We start from the raw sequence: 7,119 nt of genomic DNA, 5'->3' as shown, positions 1-7,119 counted from the left end.
TTACGCTACCGATAATGTGCCCTTCGTTTTTTCATACGTTGTCGGCATCACGATAAAAAACTTGGTTGAAATTAACGCTTATCTTCTATGTATTGAGGTATTTCTTTCTTTCTGCAACTTTCTTTGCAATAACTCAAGAAAAACACGCCCTATCACCCCCATATTTTGCACATGTTTAGTTCATGTCACGTACATTATTTGATGAAATAACAACTACTAGATCGGACATCATCTTGGATATGTAAATTAGGGTCAAAGGTCATAAATGTTTCATCTTGTATCTTGGTGAATACCTGCCTTATCTTTCCCATATTTTACACACGTATAGACGATGTCGCGAGAATCATTTCACAAAATACCCACTATTTCATCAGATGCAATCTTGGGAGTGCAAAGGTGGGTCAAAGGTCATATGTACTTGTTGCTGTTTCTTCGTTATAGTGTATGCAGAATTTGGTACCAAACATGGCAAATATGACTCCCTTTGCTAAATGAGAATGCAAACATCACACGGCCAATGTCTCTAAACACAGATGGAACTTGTATGGTCATGCCTATTGCAATAAGGACTCGAATCATTGATTAAAAAAAATCGGATCACCTTAATTTGTCAGTGATGACAAATTACAATCTCTAGTTCTTCTTCTTCTTTATTTCTCCTCAAAAGTTGTGCAGAGGTTAGCTCAGAAAGTGCAATGCCTATCAATTTCAAAATTATACCATGTATGCATCATGTCCCAAAGACGACAAATCTAATGTATCACTGTGATCAGTCGACCGTGACGTCACTATGACGTCATTATATGAAAACACATTCTCAATCATATCTCATTAATGGAAAAGAATTTTTCAATGAAATTTACGTCACATATATTTCAAGTTATGCGAATTCTGCTCATGTTCTCAAAATTCATATTTTCTCTTAAAACGTGCGCGTACGCGCGCGTTAAAATATTTGTATGCTCCAATCGAGCTCAAATTTTTTTTGCACACGTTTCAGACCATTTGGAGCATTTTTTGAAAAATTGAAAAAATCGGACGGACGCGTACGCGCGCGCACATATGCGCACACACAGCTCATATGCAATTGAAATTTCCCGTTTTTTCACACGGATCGGATGTCTGAAATGTCAAGGAATATTTATACCAAGTTTCAAGTCAATCCGACTCAATATGACGTCATACGGGCCCGTCAAAGTTGAAATTCCGCGCGCGCGTCAATGGCGATATACAGTGCAACTATGCCAAAAAACTGCCAATTTTAAATCCGATTTTACTCGTCAGGATGGACGGTGACCCCCCATTTTCTTTACATATTTTGAAAGCTGATGAGTTGTACATGTCATTTCATGGGGTGGTAATGCTGACAAAATGATTAAAAGATAGCAAATTTCTTAATAAAGTAAAAAAAGTGAATTTTCAAAATGACGTCATCAAATTTCAAGTTTATTCGAGCATATCTCACTAGTCCTTTGTCAATTTTCACCCAGATTTCAGTATGTTGTAGCTTATTTAATGTTCTTACAAACATAAAATAACAAAAATTTGATTGGATAACGGTATCACCTCGTAAAAATGGATTGAAAGTAATCTTGTCAAATTTGACCAGTTTACGTGTTATCTCTATGGGAGTGCAGTTTTTCTGGAAATGAAAATTGACATGACTATCTTTATCGAGCACTAGCTCATTTACCCTTCGATAAATTTCTCCCAGATTTTAATATGTTGTAGCTGAGACTTTACGCTACCGTAAGTGTGCCCTTCATTTTTTCATACGCTGTCGGGATCACGTCAAAATTTTTGGTTGAAATTCAGGCTTATCTTCGATGTGTTGAGATATTTCTTTCTTTCTGCAACTTTCTTTGCAATAACTCAAGAAAAACGGCCTCTATCACTTCCATATTTTGGACATGTTAAGTTCATGTCACGTAAATCATTTCATAAAATAACAACTACTTGATCAGACATCATCTTGGGTATGTAAATTAGGGTCAAAGGTCATAAGTGTTTCATCCTGTATCTTAGTGAATACATGTTCTATCTTTCCCATATTTTGCACACGCAAAGACCGTATTACAAGGATCATTTCACAAAATAACTACTTTTTACTCAGATGCCATCTTGTCTGTGCAAATTGAGGTCAAAGGTCATATGTACTTCTTTTTGTAACTTCGTTATGACGTGTTATCTCTATGGGAGGGAATTTTTTTAAATGTGAAAATTGACATGATTGTCTTTATCGAGCACTAGCTCACTTGACCTTCGGTGAATTTCTCCCAGATTTTAATATGTTGTAGCTGAGACTTTACGCTACCGATAATGTGCCCTTCGTTTTTTCATACGTTGTCGGCATCACGATAAAAAACTTGGTTGAAATTAACGCTTATCTTCTATGTATTGAGGTATTTCTTTCTTTCTGCAACTTTCTTTGCAATAACTCAAGAAAAACACGCCCTATCACCCCCATATTTTGCACATGTTTAGTTCATGTCACGTACATTATTTGATGAAATAACAACTACTAGATCGGACATCATCTTGGATATGTAAATTAGGGTCAAAGGTCATAAATGTTTCATCTTGTATCTTGGTGAATACCTGCCTTATCTTTCCCATATTTTACACACGTATAGACGATGTCGCGAGAATCATTTCACAAAATAACCACTATTTCATCAGATGCAATCTTGGGAGTGCAAAGGTGGGTCAAAGGTCATATGTACTTGTTGCTGTTTCTTCGTTATAGTGTATGCAGAATTTGGTACCAAACATGGCAAATATGACTCCCTTTGCTAAATGAGAATGCAAACATCACACGGCCAATGTCTCTAAACACAGATGGAACTTGTATGGTCATGCCTATTGCAATAAGGACTCGAATCATTGATTAAAAAAAATCGGATCACCTTAATTTGTCAGTGATGACAAATTACAATCTCTAGTTAGGTGATCCGAGTATCCTCTCGGATCACCTTCTGTTTCTGTACGGATTCTTTCTTCTTCTTTTTCTTATTTCTCCCCAAAAATTGTGCATCGATTAGCTCAGAAAGTCCTCTTCCTATCAATTTCAAACTTATACCATACATGTATCGCCTCCCAAAGACGGCAATCGAACTAAAATCAAAGTGATCAGTCGACCGTGACGTCACTATGACGTCATTATATGAAAACACATTCTCAATCATATCTCATTAATGAAATGGAATTTTTCAATGAAATTTACGTCACATATATTTCAAGTCAAGCGCATTCTACTCATATTCTCAAAATTCATCTATACCTTAAAACGTGCGCGTACGCGCGCATTGAAATATTTGTATGTTCAAATCGAGCTCAAATTTTTTTTGCACACGTTTCAGACCATTTAGAGCATTTTTTGAAAAATTGAAAAAATTGGACGGACGCGTACGCGCGCGCGCATATACGCACGCACAGCTCATATGCAATAGAAATTTCCCGTTTTTTCACACTTATCGGCTGCCTGATATGTCAAGGAGTATTTCTACCAACTTTCAAGTCAATCCGACTCAATATGACGTCATACGGGCCCGTCAAAGTTGAAATTACGCGCGCGCGTCAATGGCGATCTACAGTGCAACAATGCCAAAAATCCGCCAATTTGAAATCCGATTTTACTCGTCAGGATGGACGGTGACCCCCCATTTTCTTTACATATTCTGAAAGCTGATGAGTTGTACATGTCATTTCATGGGTTGGCGATGCTGGAAAAATGATTAAAAGATATCAAATTTGTTAATGAAATAAAAAAAGTAAATTTTCAAAATGACGTCATCAAATTACAAGTTCACTCGAGTGTATCTCACTTTTCCTTGGCTAATTTTCACCCAGATTTCAGTATGTTGTAGCTTATGAAATGGTCTTTCATTAATGTAAAACAACATTTTGATTGGATGACGTTATCGCCTCGTAAAAATGGATTGAAAGTATGCTTGTAAGATTTGACCAGTTTACGTGTTATCTCTATGGGAGAGCAGTTTTTCTGGCAGTGAACATTGACATGACTATCTTTTTCGAGCACTAGCTCTCTAATGCTTCGGTGAATTTTTACCAGATTTTAGTATGTTATAGCTGAGACTTTGGGCTATCGCAAGTGTGCCCTCCATTTTTTCATACGACGTCGGCATCACGTCGAAAAACTTGGTTGAAAATGACACGCGGCTTCGATGCAGTGTCATTTTGCTTAATACACAGGGCCTATGGAGCATGAAATAGGTCATTGCATAGCGCATCCGACTCGTAATCCTAAGGTCCCTGGTTCGAGGCTCACCCCTGCCAATATTTTTTTTTTTTTCAAACACTTTTTTTCTTCTTTTTCTTTAGTTAATCTTAATCTCCCTTCCTAACTTTATCTTTCTCTGATTTGTTTATGCTTCTCCTTCAAATTTCTAAAAAATAAAAATTTTTTCTTTATTTTTCTCTCTTTCTACTACTTTCTGTGCAATATATGAACAACAATGGTTATCAATCCCATATTTTGCACATGTTTAGTTCATGTCACGTACATCATTTCATAAAATAACAATTACTTGATCGGACACCATCTTGGGTATGTAAATTAGGGTCAAAGGTCATAAATGTTTCATCCTGTATCTTGGTGAATACATGTCCTATCTCTCCCATATTTTGCACACGCAAAGACCATGTTACAAGAATCATTTCACAAAATAACCACTTTTTGCTCAGATGCCATCATGTCTGTGCAAAGTGCGGTCAAAGGTCATATATTCTTCTTTCTGTATCTTCATTATGACGTGTTATCTCTATGGGAGTGCAGTTTTTCTGCAAATGAAATTCGACATGACTATCTTTTTCGAGCAATAGCTCACTTATGCTTCGGTGAATTTCTCCCAGATCTTAATATGTTGTAGCTGAGACTTTGGGCTATCGTATTTTACCCTTCGTCTTTTTCATACGATGTCAGGATCACGTTAAAAAACGTGGTTGAATTTAAAGCTTATCTTCAATGTATTGAGATGTTTCTTTTCTTTCTGCAACTTTCTTTGCAATAACTCAAGAAAAACAACGTCTATCACCCTCAAATTTTGCACATGTTTAGTTCATGTCACGTACATTATTTCATAAAATAACAACTTCTTGATCAGACACCATCTTGGGTATGTAAATTAGGGTCAAAGGTCATAAATGTTTCATTCTGTATCTTAGTGAATACATGTCCTATCTCTTCCATATTTTGCACACGCAAAGACCATGTTACAAGAATCATTTTACGAAATAACCACTTTTTGCTTAGATGCCATCCTGGCTGTGCAAAGTGGGGTCAATGGTCAAATATACTTCATTCTGTATCTTCGTTAGAGTGTATACGGAATTTGGTACCAAAGATGGCAGGTCTGACTCGCATTTCTAAATGAGATTCCAAATATCACACGGCGAATGTCCCTAAACACAGATGAAACCTGTATGGTCATGCCTAAATTATGTATTTGTTGCTGTATCTTCGTTATCTAGTGTATACAGAATTTGGTACCAAAGATGACAGATATGACTCCCTTTTCTAAATGAGAATCCAAACATCACACGGCCAATGTCTCTAAACACAGATGAAACCTGTATGGTCATGCCTATTGCGATCAGACCTCGAATCATTGATTAAAAAAAAATCGGATCACCTTAATTTGTCAGTAATGACAAATTACAATCTCTAGTTAGGTGATCCGAGTATCCTCTCGGATCACCTATTGTATCTGTACGGATTCTTTCTTCTTCTTCTTCTTCTTCTTCTTTATTTCTTTCTCCTCAAATCTTGTGCAGCGGTTAACTCACAAAGTCCCCTACCTATCACTTTCAAACTTATACCATATATGTATCATGTTCTAAGGACGACAGATCTAGTGTATCAATGTGATCAGTTAACCGTGACGTCATTATGACGTCATTATCTATAATCACGTTTACATCAATATCTCATTAATGGAACGGAATTTTTGAATGAAATTAATACATTACATAGTTTAAGTCAAGGTCTATTGATGTATTTCATAAAATTTAGTCATGTTCATAGTAAACGTGCGCGTACGCGCGCGTTGAAATTTAAACATGCTCTAATCAACCTCAGAATTGTTTTGCACACGTTTCAGGTCATTTACAGCATTTCAAAAAAAATTGACGGACCCGTACGCGCGCGCGCATATACGCACGCACAGCTCATATGCAATAGAAATTTCCCGTTTTATCGCACGGATCGAATTCCGAAATGTCAAGGAATATTTCTACTAAGTTTCAAGTCAATCCGACTCAATATGACGTCATACGGGAATGTCAAATTTGAAATTCCGCGCGCGCGTCAATGGCGATATGCAGTGCAACTATGCAAAAAAACGGCCAATTTTAAATCCGATTTTAATCGTCAGGATGGACGGTGATCCCAAATTTTCTTTACATATTTTGAAAGCTGATGAGTTGTACATGTCATTTGATGGGTTGGCGATGCTGGAAAAATGATTAAAAGATATCAAATTTCTTAATAAAGTAAAAAAAGTAAATTTTCAAAATGACGTCATCAAATTTCAAGTTTACTCGAGCGTATCTCACTTATCCTTAGCCAATTTTCACCCAGATTTCAGTATGTTGTAGTTTATTAAATGTTCTTTCATTAATATACTTGCAACATTTTGATTGGATGACGGCATCACCTTGTAAAAATGGATTGAAAGTAATATTCTCAAATTTGACCACTTTACGTGTTATCTCTATGGGAGTGCAGTTTTTATGAAAATGAAAATTGACATTACTATCTTTATCGAGCACTAGCTCACTTATGCTTTGGTGAATTTCTCCCAGATTTTAATATGTTGTAGCTGAGACTTTGAGCTATTGTAAGTGTGCCCTTCGTTTTTTCATACGATGTCGGGATCACGTTAAAAAACTTGGTTAAAATTAAAGCTTATCTTCCATGTATTGAGATATTTCTTTCTTTCTGCTACCTTTTTTGCAATAACTCAGGAAAAAAAAAACCCATCACCCCAATATTTTGCACATGCTTAGTTCATGTCACGTACATTATTTCATAAAATAACAACTACTTCATCGGACACCATCTTAGGTATGTAAATTAAGGTCAAAGGTCATAAATGTTTC

The sequence above is a fragment of the Diadema setosum genome, chromosome 3 (assembly GCF_964275005.1).
Source record: "Diadema setosum chromosome 3, eeDiaSeto1, whole genome shotgun sequence".
NCBI lineage: Eukaryota > Metazoa > Echinodermata > Echinoidea > Diadematoida > Diadematidae > Diadema > Diadema setosum.
The sequence above is the reverse complement of the archived record's forward strand: the minus strand, read 5'-3'. Positions refer to the sequence as shown.